This window comes from Labrus bergylta, chromosome 5 (genome assembly GCF_963930695.1).
Source record: "Labrus bergylta chromosome 5, fLabBer1.1, whole genome shotgun sequence".
Classification (NCBI taxonomy): domain Eukaryota; kingdom Metazoa; phylum Chordata; class Actinopteri; order Labriformes; family Labridae; genus Labrus; species Labrus bergylta.
In genome coordinates, this window is record NC_089199.1 from 16,520,823 (window position 1) to 16,533,046 (window position 12,224).

The following is a 12,224-nucleotide window of genomic DNA, read 5'->3' on the forward strand; positions in this document are numbered from 1 at the left end:
TGGATAAATTGCCCCCACACACACACACACACACACACACACACACACACACACACACACACACACACACACACACACACACACACACACACACACACACACACACACACACACACACACACACACACACACACACACACACACACACACACACACACACACACACACACACACACACACACACACACACACACACCTAAAGGAACTTGTCTTTTTGACTTCACATTTGGATGCATGTGACGATACAAGGGCCACCTAGCTAAGGGCAAGGGCACAGAGGTCATATTCTCTGTCATTTCTCAGTGAAAGGTGACCTTCTAGTCCACACAGATGGTGTGCAAACACAAAAAGGATTCCGAACAGGTTTAACAAGGCCTTGTAGAGCCCACCTTATTTGTTTTCTCCTTCAAACAACCCCTTCATCCCTTTCCATAATTACTGAAATAAATGCCTCCCCTCCCCACTCTTTTCTTGAGATGGTACATCTCAGGCCTTGCCTGTTTGCACAAGGTGAGGACAGGAAGTGGTATTGAATTACCTGGCTCTGCCAACGAGAGTGGCTCATGTTGCACACAACAGCAGATGGAGCCTCTGCCCCTTCTAGGTCAATGCTTACAACTGGAAGACAAAGCCAAAACCTGCCTGCACCGCACCACAAGCATAAAGATAGCATTAAGTCACTAACAGATGCACCGAATGCTAAAAAAAACAAGAGACAAGGACAAAAGCAGTTGGTCAAAACACCACCATCTACTTTCCAAGTAAAATCAATCCCGCTTGCAACGACCTTGAGATTGTGGCATCAGACAACCTTCAAGGAAGGTTGTTAGGATATATGTTTGGGCTTGTATGCCTTTATTTGATAAGACAGTGGACAGAGTAGGAAATCAGGAAATAGAGTGGGGAAAGATATGCTGGAAAGGCGCCACAGGTCGGATTTGAACCTGGTCTGTCTTCTTGGAGGACAACAGCCTCCAAACATTAGGTGCAATCTAACTGCTAGGCCATCTACGCCCCAGTTTCATCCTCTGATGGCCTGACATAGGTTCTCACAGACAGCTGTCTAATGACGCATGAACAAGGTCAAAGGTCGTCCTACTTTGGCAAGGGATTGCATCTTGCTCGCAAACAGGCAGGGAAGCAGATGGGAACAACTGAGCTCAATCCTTAAATTACATAAAACAGTCAGGAAAAAAAATGCAAAAACATCAAGTGTTGAAAGTACTAAGCCATCAGCATGGGGAGTGAAAACATGCCCGGCAAAATCCCTGCTGACAAATCCGGCTCAGTGCTGGAACTGAATAATATTTAGACAAGTGAACAAGGAGGGAAAAAAGAAAACAAATACTCTGCATGCTTGACCGTATTGGCCGGATCAATCCAACACTTCCTCAGGCTGTCACAGAAAGAGAGGGAGGCAAAAGCTGCATTAATTGTAGTCGGCTAGCCGGGTAATCAAGGTGTTAAAGTAGACGGGGTCAGGTTGAGCTTAAACCAACTGACAGACTGACGAGGGGCCTTTCATAGCCCAACCCCATTGACCCATTTTACTGGGTAATCTAACCTATTCATCTAACTAACTACCATTCTTCTCCCTTTATCTCCCTGTGCTTCTTCCTTTGGTTTCCACCTTAGAGTAAGATTTGTCGCCTAAGGGCTGACGTAGATCTTAGATGCCCATAACCTTCTATCTAATACCCTGAAAGAGCACCAGCTCCCTTGTAGCAACATCTACTACCATCCCTACCTACGCAATACCTGCTCTATCATTCAGCATGAGCAGCTGTTGCCATAGAGACAAAGCTGGTTGCTGGTGTTTATTCTAAACTAGGCTATCCCCAAGGGACAGATGTGAGGCAAGAAGACAAGGGGAAAAGACAGTGGTAGAAACGAAGAACACTTCAGCAGCATTTCCCCAGACAATCATTGGGAGTGAAACGAGAAATGCTGGCTATATGTTTGACAGCAAAGCCTTGTGTAATTGTAATAGAAAATCAGATGACAGGAGGAAAATTCCATTTGCAGTCTGTGTAGACTGCGGGCTTGATCCCATATTCACACCATGTCATCAATGTGGATGAGGATGGGGGATGGATTGACGGAGCTGATGATAATATGTTGCTCTATCCCCACAGCAGGAGTGTCAGTTGAACATGAACGCTCTCCCAAATGGTCTCCAATAACAGAATCTGTTTTACTTAGCTCTCTCGCTTCCAGACGAGTAACACAAGCGTTAACACGCACATGATTTCCCTCATCTATTCTTCAGGTCCATTTCTCTGTGGGGCGTGTAGCCGCCAACCGAGCCTCATCTCAGCATTAAATATCATGTCATGCAGCGAGGGACAAGGGGGCTGTGCTGGGCGAAACAAATGACAGCAGAAACAAATCGTGTCAGAGGAAAAACCACATGAGGCCTTATCTGGGCAACAAAGGTCAGCCTTCAGTATAGCTTAGTGTCAGTGCTGTCTCTGGGAAACTAGGGAGATTTCAATTCTGACACACTTTATAAAAGACCAACAAGTCTGTCAGTTTAATAAATGGATCACTCTGTTTCTCTTCTCTTGTTGGCGAACACTGCTGAAACCTCACACAGATCACTCGGTCTCGAAGTAGAGGGAGGACACTCCTTTACCTTAACACTAAGCTGCAGGGGCTGGATTGCATTATGGTGCTAAAACACCTACTGTTGAAATATGGTGTCGCTGCCAACATAAAGGAGTCCTGTAGCTGCCATGTCAGCAGACGACGTGTACTGATCGATGAACACATCCCCACCGCCTCCTCCCACAGCTTCATCCTCCTCCTCCAGTCAATGCACACTCTCTCCATGTCTTCGTCTATCAATCTCCATCTCACCGTGGGCCGTCAGGAAGTCTAAGCATGCCAGGCTGGATGATGGACGACTGGGATCCCAGCCGTGATGTTGACCCTCCCTCTAACCCCTTTAATTTAGGCCTCTTTCCTCAATATTGCCATGGCAACTTCAGGTTAACTCGATGTCATCATCATGCATATCATGGCCATGCTCAGGGTGTGACCTCTTTGGCTTTAGGCTGACTGAAGTGAATGTCACGGTGTTGACCTGACACCTCTGGGTGTCTTTGGAGAGCCTGACTCAGCCTTCGGTTGTATTTCCATGGCAAACAGTGAATGGATTTGAGCTTGTATATGTGTCGCGCTTTTTTTTTCTTATGACTACTCACACTGCTTTTTACAACAATGCAGGTCACACCTACCCATTCACACCACATTAACACATTCACACACTGTTGGCTATGTAAAGTGTCCATCAATATTAACTAAATCCATTCATAAACATTCACACGCTGACACTGCAGCAGGAACAATTAGGGGTTAAGTGTCTCGCCCAAAAACGAGGACATCGAAACATGTATCTACAAAAACACGTAGAGAGACGACAGACTACACCACTGAGCCAAAGCACGGTGATATAAAGCAGAAACCCTAAACTAGCCACATATTGATACCCTCGGCTGTCAGAAAGGTTTGCAGCAAAGATGTTGAGGTTGTGGTGGACAATGTGTAACAGTGTGCTTTTAAACACAGACTGCCATGACAGTCCCAATCTCAATCCAATCCCTTCTTTGGGGAAACAGTTTATTACCAATTTATTCCAAGCAAAAGGAAAGCGTGTCACCTGGCTGTCAGCTTCTCTGGGAAACAAATTTTCACAAGCGTGTCTATCAAGCTCGACTAGAGCCCCAGCCTTAGTGTGCACTTCACCAGGCATCACTCCACAATAGAAAATAGGCCAGCACAAATTCCAGAGATCAACCAACAACCGAGCTCTTCTTCATGTGCAAGACTGTTGTGCTGTTAAGGGCTGCAAAAAGATGGAAACAGTTTATCCCTACACAGTCACCACTGGGAAAGGCACTAGACATTTCTTTTAAACTTTTCATAGCCAAGCCAATCCTGTCTTTCCAGTTCCCAGTCTGTGGAAGCAATCCCGCCAAAGTAAAGCTAATGGACTGTGAGAAGCCAACGTTCCAGATTATTGCGTTTACCTGAGCCGTTTGGTAAGAGAATTAGAAGAAGGAAGTTCATTTGTTGGGCTGCTGACAGCAAGGCTAGTTGAATTATAATGACTAGAAAAGAAACCTGATCTGGAGTTCGTTGACGTACAGCACAAAACATTACCTGCTGATTCAGTCAGCAAACACACATGAGCACATGGACCCACATTCACATGCTTACTGCTCCCCCTGCTTCATGTTATTAATTAAATGAGAGCCTGCTCCCCCGAGGACCCATCAACCTCCTTACAGCTCAAATGATTCTTCTGGCACAGGTCGACAGATCTTTCCTTTTATTCTTTTGACAATATAACCTAACAATGAAAAGATGTGTCTTTGACTTCTTTCTGTCAGGGTTCCATCAAAACGGTCTGGTCTTATCAAATATGGAACAAAACCCACCTCTGTTGTTTTAAACCAAAAACTGGTTACACAAGCTCTAAGATATGATCCTGCTTGGGTGTAAGATAACATAAAACACACAGATACATGCAGACCATCACTGAATAGTCGACAAAGCCAAAAAAAAACTCTTTCACTGGCTGCAAAGATGAAAGGAGTTTTACAGTAGAAAAGAAACTCAATCTGTCAGACAGGCTATTTTAGGACAGCTATTATGAGATACAAATCTTCCTCCTCAAATACCGATATCCTTGTTTGATCCTTCCCGAATTAAAAAGGTCTAATAAATGCTAAATACTGCATTACTATAATTGACTCATCCCCTCTTAGGAAAAAGACATCTGAAGGCAGCCTCACTCAGTCACTATTACATTTAATACCCTGAGCCTCGGCCAGCCATAACTCAAATGCAAGTGATAAAAATGTTGTAGAGGCTGTACTTGGATGGGACATGGGATATAACAAACACACACGCGCACACACACGCGCACACACACATAATATTGCAGGTGCTCTTAAGGTATAAGACACACACACATTTGTGCGAGGGAGGAGACTCATGACCTTGTGTTGTAGGTCGTTATTTTCATTCATAGTGTGCACGGCTCTTTAAAATGTTTAAAGGAACCATCAAACTGCATATTTTTAAAGAGGATACCCTGAGCTGGTAGTCCTTCACTTGCATTATTCTGTGTGTATGAGTGAGTGTGTTTTCTTTTAAGAGAGGAAAAGCCTGGTTCATCAGCAAAGATGCTCATTGGCACATAGCAGCCACTGTGCTAATCTGCCTGCCAAAAAGGGAGCCCCCCTCTACACTCACAGCAGCCCTGACCTCTATACTCACGCAGAATCTGGGACAGCCTCTGTTACTCATAATTACACATCCATGCATATAAACAAGCACACACCCAGCTTCAGACATCTTTAAGATAACACCTACTGTCTGCACACTCGTTGAAATCTTTGATCCTGCTGCAGGTCCACTGTGAGCAGGACCTCTTTCATTACTCTCTCAGGGCTTTTAAAGGATTGCATTATTCCTAGTGGACCCACTTTATCTGCTAATGGTCTTATGAGATTGGAGAGCAGCATCTGGCTGTATTGATTTATAACCACACATCTATTGACATCATCAGCATGGGTCACTTCTCACTTGAAAACGCACAAAGCCAGAAGGCAGTCTCAAATGATGGCTAACTGGCTTTCTACATTTAGCGCTGTGGCCCATGCAGTTATTCGTCATAACTTCCAGACGCACCCTAAATGCAGTGCACTGTTAGAAAACCCGAAGACTAACAGCAATACTTTCCACTGGTGAAGTCATGCTTAGTCCAGCAAACTGGAAACTAAATTTATCCGTCAGGCCTTAGTCAGACAACGTCATGAACATAGCTTTTATGAATTTTGTACGTGTGTCTAGATTGGGTGTTACTCATCTCCTAAGTCTGTCACTGCTCAGAGCATTGTACTAGTGTCTCACAGGGTAGCTCGTGATTCTGTTTTGGTTTGATGAAAAAAGGGACCTCTGCACTAAGCACCCATAATTTCTTAATTTTAAGAATGTAATGTGACTCAGTTTTTACTCTTACCAGGTTTCTGTTACCAAAACAATAATGTACACAATACTGCAACATCGTTTTAAATATTTTTATGATCATGCTGGATGGAACTATGGTGGATAAAACCTCCATCCAGCATGATTTCATCCACCATGGTTCTTCTTAGATTAATGACATCATTCTTAAAGTAAGGAGAGAAGGGGATTTAAGACACACTCTTTATTTGTTCTGTTAAGTAACACTGACTGACTCAATGTATGCCATTCTGAAGAACATTCAGACACATGCAATCATTGGATATAATTGTTTGTGGTGTCATTGTCTCTCTATGTCTGTAAGAGCCTTTAACACAGATTTCAAGAGCAGCAGACAAAAATATTGAGAAGTCAAAAAAAACTGTGACTTGGCACAGTGGAAGGTGAGACATTTTTCTCTTCAGACCCGGCTTAATAGGTGTCAAACAGATAAATCTGTGTTTTTCAAAAAAACATATCAGGAACACTCATATCAAAGTGTAATAATATTTTTATTGTCATGGTAAATAAAAAGAATATATGACAGAGAGTTTCATTGGCTAGAAATTGGAACAAGCTCCAGAATACAGGGTGAGTCTTCAACATTTTAATGTGAAGTTTTTGATTAAGAATATCGACTGAAAGTAATAACAAAATAGAAATGTTTAACCGGCTGGATTTAGTACTGCAGGATAGTAGTGCACGTTTCATTAAAAGTGTGCATCAGGAACATCAGGCATTGTGAAGCACCACTCCCCCGGTCTATATTTCATTTCATGAAACTTGGAGTTATCAGGACAAAGTAGTCTTAAATAAAGATTTTTGGTTCATCCACCTTTATCCCTTTTAAAGTATTATATGTTGCAATGTATCACTGTTGTTTTTTGGTTACTCCCTCAAGCAGAGAAAAAGACTTTCAATCAAACGTTCTTGTAGGTTTAAACAATGGCATGGCTATATGCTAGTAAATTCCTTATATGCTTGCCACACTCGCACTCATGAATGATGTATTTCATCTTTCCTTTGAATAACCAGCAAGGCAGCGCTGCAGCTGATCCTCTCAAGCTATGATAAACAGAAACAGACTGATAACAGAATAGCAATACAGACAGCACTTTGAATTGCTGTCGCTACACGAGACAATCATCAATAAATCCATTTTCACAAGTATAGACACTTCTTACACAAAGGACGGCAAGGAGGGAAGATGGGGTGAAAGAGAGAAAAAAAAACCCTCAATATTAATGGGGTCAACAAGAGGCAAATGAATCCTGATAAATCTGCTGTGATAGGTCAGAGAGAGGTGTGAGCCTGGCTCCCCCGGCTCGGCTCCTCCAGATATCTGGCTATAAATTAGAGCGAATGGCCAGGCTTGTCATCCCTGCACCTAGTGCTGCTAACAGAGTTCCTGCCCCATACTCTGCCACGCTACACTAGCTGCTGCTCTGTTAGTGGGGATTTCCTCTGCCATGCTCTCTTGAGCCGACAGAACAAAGAAAGTGGAATGCTGTGTGTGTGTGTGTGTGTGTGTGTGTGTGTGTGTGTGTGTGTGTGTGTGTGTGTGTGTGTTAGTGGGTGTCCCAGCTGGCTGATGTGAGCAGGCAAATTTTCTTGACCAGCGGGGTCCTGCTGGAGGCTCAGCAAGATCCGCAGATCACGGTCAGACAGGCCGAAGGGCAGCTGTGGAGGCAGCAGTAAGACCATCTGTATAGCCTGAACACTTACAGACACGCACACAAACACACCCAGCATCGTTTCAACAGGCTGAGTAGGTGCAAACGAGAACCCGCCTCCATGAAACATTAACACAGCACTGAGACATGATAGCTCTAAAGGCTGAGATAGTAAAGATGTCTGCCTGTGAATAACCGAAGCCTCTGAAGCAAAATGTGTGTCAGCGTGTTGCAGTGTATGAATCAGCGCACTGAAGCCTGTTGCCTCACAGGAACGAAGACTCTGCTAATAGAGTTATCCATGTGGTCAGCTTGCTTGTCACAATGACTGATTACTGACAACTCAATCTCCCACAGAAACACAGAGGTGGCTCCTGTAGTGCCTTCCCTCGTGAGTCACAGGCGTAGAGGTTGGCGGTGTCCTTGGTAACCACAGGAGACCTCCCCCTGAGCCATCAGCTCAGCTGGCGGTGCGGCTGAAATCAAATGACCTTTTCACCGCAATTTACATCGAGTCATTCTCTTCTCATCACATAAAACAAACTAAGGGGACATTCTCCACCATCCAGCTTTTACTTAGCCCCCAAGATACTTAAGATATTGTCATTTACTTTTAATGCAGCATTAAGCATCACGAGTCATAAAAAAGCATGGATAATTCTCTCTCCCAACTCATGCATCAGCAGTTCATGTGTAACACCTACAAGTCACGACTCACACTGAGCTACACGCACACAAACACTCTGACACAATCTTTTAAGTGAAAATTCCAGCTTCTGGTGATTGGGGCTTTACCCATCTCCTCTGTCGGAGTTGAACTGCTTAGCAGGAACACAGCCTTAGGGGGGAGGATATTCAAACCACTTGGGCTAACTGTATCTGCCATTTGCTCCTTCACATTAACAACCACTTAAGCATTTAACTTTCTTGGTAGTTCCCTAGACCATCGCAGCTAGCTGAGTGTGAAATGATTCATGCTGTGCACAGCCTTTCTTGATGCCGCTTACATGTCTATGAATGTGTGCAAGTGTGTCCTTCATTTGTATCTATGACAAAAAGGAATTTGTCTTCGCGGAGAGCTGGAACATCCTAGTCTTTGCCAATCATATCTCTCTCTCACACACAGCGCAGTGTGAAGTGAACATATTAATGAGATTCAGTAGTAATCGTTTTTTCTTACTTCAAAGTGAAGAAACACTGAAAATTAGCTGAAATGAAATGGCAACCCTCAAAGATACTGAAAGAAGTGAAGAAACTTGAGTTGCTATGATTCAGACTGTGTAGTAAGTGAAAAATAAATCTGAAGGTTTTTAAAATAAACTACGTGACCCTAAATGAGCAGCACGGCTGAAGGACAGGTCCAGTTTGGCTCGTTTCCAACACTTTGGATCAACAAGCTTACCACCTGCTGATGGCCTTGCTGATGCTGAGAAAGAAAATAGAACTAAACAGAGCCCACCCTCCAGCGTGTGTATGATCAGGCTGATAAATCCAGCAGATGAGAGTGTCTGAAAATATGGGGGCACTTTGCCACATGACCGCTAGAAATGTCATCCAGTTTTGTCTTTCACTTCGTTGGCTATATAAATATGATTATCCTACATTAAGACCCTGCCGTAAGGACCGATACGGAGGAGACACATAGCTTTCTACAAATGCCGTCCAGAAGGAAACAAGGGCATTTTAAGAAGTTAACCTGGAACAGAGGTGCGTATGCATCAGCTGTTTTTGCCTTGAAAGCTTGAAGCTGCTGTGCAGAGGTCTCGCTGTAACTCTAGGCCTGGTACAGCTTAAATTACAGATGCAGTTCAGTTACAAAAACACAGCAGCAGAACCCCAAGAGGGCCAGGCTGAGAGTCAGAGGCACAATATGGTACCCAAATAATTGTGGTGGCAAAACATTTATAAAAAACAAAACAAACAAAAAAAAAAAAAAAACACTGTCTTTGTACCCAGCTGAAAAGAAAAAGAAAAATTTGACACAGGTGTGCTCCTGACAACTCAGGTATTTCCAATGGAGAGAAAATGCCCCAGCAAGTCCCAGGTTTATTTTTGCCCTCCAGATCGACATAAACAGACACAGTAATGCTGAGGTGAGAGAGAGAACAAGAGGCAGACTGAATGTCAGCACAGTGGCTTAATTACTGTCTACATCTCTCTAGTGAGCATTATTCCCTGACATTCATCCCTTCTTTTCCTGTTACAAATCCTCTTCTACACAAGAGCTAGACTCACTTTTTTATACACTCTGTAATCCCTGTGATAAATTATGTTTATGTTGTAATCCATGCTGAAAGGCATTTTATGGTGTCATTTTTGAATCTGACTTATTGCACACTTACTAACAGTATAAATGTAGTATAAAGTACAGTACAGCTGCCTAACGCCCCGTCTGTTTTCCTTCTGACTGCTCAGGTTAAAAACAACAAGCAGAAACGCTGGCGACATCATAACAAAGCGTTGTGATAAAGCACAGACACCCATTTTTAAATGCTTCTAGAGTTTGGTAGGTGATAAAGAAAGAGCCTGGAGAGAGCAGCAGTGTGGCTTAATAAACAACTCTGGACACTCCCATTAGTTAGGCAGTATATATATCTCCTGTAATAATCAACCAGGTGTGGCAATAAACCCCACAAAGCCAGCTTTCTGCTCTGTCTCCTGCTTTTGTTTGCCTTCTCAAAACAGCATCCACAAAGAGACGTTTTCTGTAAATGGTTTGTTATCTTCGGCTGCGTCAATCCAAATAAGAGTCTTCAGTGACAATGTTGTGAGTGACAACAAGTGCCTGGTTGTTGCTTGTTGTGTAAGCTCTAGTCATGCCTTACTGACCACGTGACACTGTTGAGGGCATTGTGGGAGATAGAACACCTGCATTTAATCCCACCACCATTAAACTGGAGCAAATTTAAAAAGAAACAACGCATTAGACGCCTGAAATACTGTTAAACTATGCACAGTACTGTATATTTTAAATGTGGTTATTAATAGAAAGGTTATATCTTTTTACACCTAATTTTTTCATCTCCCATGAAAACGATCACTTTTTAAAATGTCGACTGTTCCTGACATGTCCAGAGTAACAGAACAAAGTAGAACACGTTGTTCTTTTAAAACACACCCCAACAAGAACATGGTTATTTATAGAGTGGGGGGGGGGGACGGGACACCTGATGGCCCCAGTCTCATACACTTTCCACCTGTGTGACCTTCGCATGGTCTTTGGTGACATTGTCATCTGTCACCACAATGTGTGGATATTTCAACACTTTCCAATAGTCAGGCATTGGGGATTCATCTGATTTATAAAAAGGTGGATCTGCCTGGCCTAGACCTCAACACTGTCAAAATATGCAGCATAATTTAGAAATATCTACAATGACATCATGGAGGACTGACACACTCAACACCAGGCTTTGTTTTATTAACAAGTGTTACAGGTTTTCATTTTCTTCCAGGTCTTCAAACTCCAGACAAAATGAAATCTCTACTGACAATATTATTGTGCAGATTTAATTTTGTCCTGACAATAATAGTTATTGTCAGTATTACTTTTCTCCAAGAAATCAATGACTACTAGTTTTTTTTTTTATATTCAACAACAGCTTTCTAAGTCAAACCCTTTATCGCCAGTATTCAGGCTTAAAAGCTACTCTTTCGGGGATTTTAGTTGTAAAAATGCTGTTGAACCACTTACAAATTTCATCAAGCTATTAGCTATTCGGCTAACACTTCTTTAGTTGGATTAGCAAGGTGATTTATGAAGTAAAGAATGGCAATAGCACCGATTTTATCATAAAAACACACAGTCAAAGTTCTTATTTAGCAGGGAGCCTACTTCGTTTGAACAGAGAACAGCCTACTAACGAAAACCTGCTGCACTACCAAAATGAACGCACAGTGTGTGAAGTAGCCTTTATGTCGCATCACTGTTGAGAGGAGCAGCGATGAAGTCAATTCAATGGAGCTGCAGCTTTTCTAACTGAGCCGCTCAATGAAGTAGGAGTGTTTACTCCCCAGGTGTTTTAACATTTTTTTAATTGACACAATGTGCTCGTTTGTCGTTTCTCACGGTGATATCAGACAAGAACGATGACATACAAGACGGTACAGTCGGCACCGTGAACAGGTTGGGAAATCCGACGAGCTAAGATAATCTCCTGTGGCATGGGGAACATCTGCAAATGGTAAATGGTGAATGATAACACGAAAACACGGATGGAACACTTACCTTTTCGGTAAAATAAGTGTCCGGTGGGTCCAGGCAACTCTTATCCGGGTATTGTGTTTAATATCAACGGTAAAATGAACGTAGAAGTACACAGTACACACGTCTCCTGTCTGCCGCTTCCTCTGCCTCAACTAGTATTTCGATGTGACTATGGGCGGAACTACACGCTGCGTCGCAGACACCGCGAGGAGCCAATGAGAGGAGGCGGTACTCAACACAGAAGAGAGGAAGGCAAGAGGTCTCACTCTGCTCCACAAAATGAGAACGAGACTGTGTTAATCAAAAACGGGGAAACGAGATTCTTACCG

General features: G+C 43.1%; 1 protein-coding gene across 3 annotated transcripts in view; it reads right to left on the reverse strand.

Annotated features, from left to right (window-relative positions):
* Positions 1-12,077, reverse strand: part of ndrg3a (ndrg family member 3a) — a 31,894-nt gene extending 19,817 nt beyond the window's left edge. For all 3 annotated transcript variants that reach the window (XM_020633823.3, XM_020633822.3, XM_065955008.1), the window contains exon 1: positions 11,917-12,077. The gene's annotated coding sequence lies outside the window, so the exon portion shown is untranslated. The remainder of the gene's footprint in view (positions 1-11,916) is intronic.
* Positions 12,078-12,224: the final 147 nt, after the last annotated feature.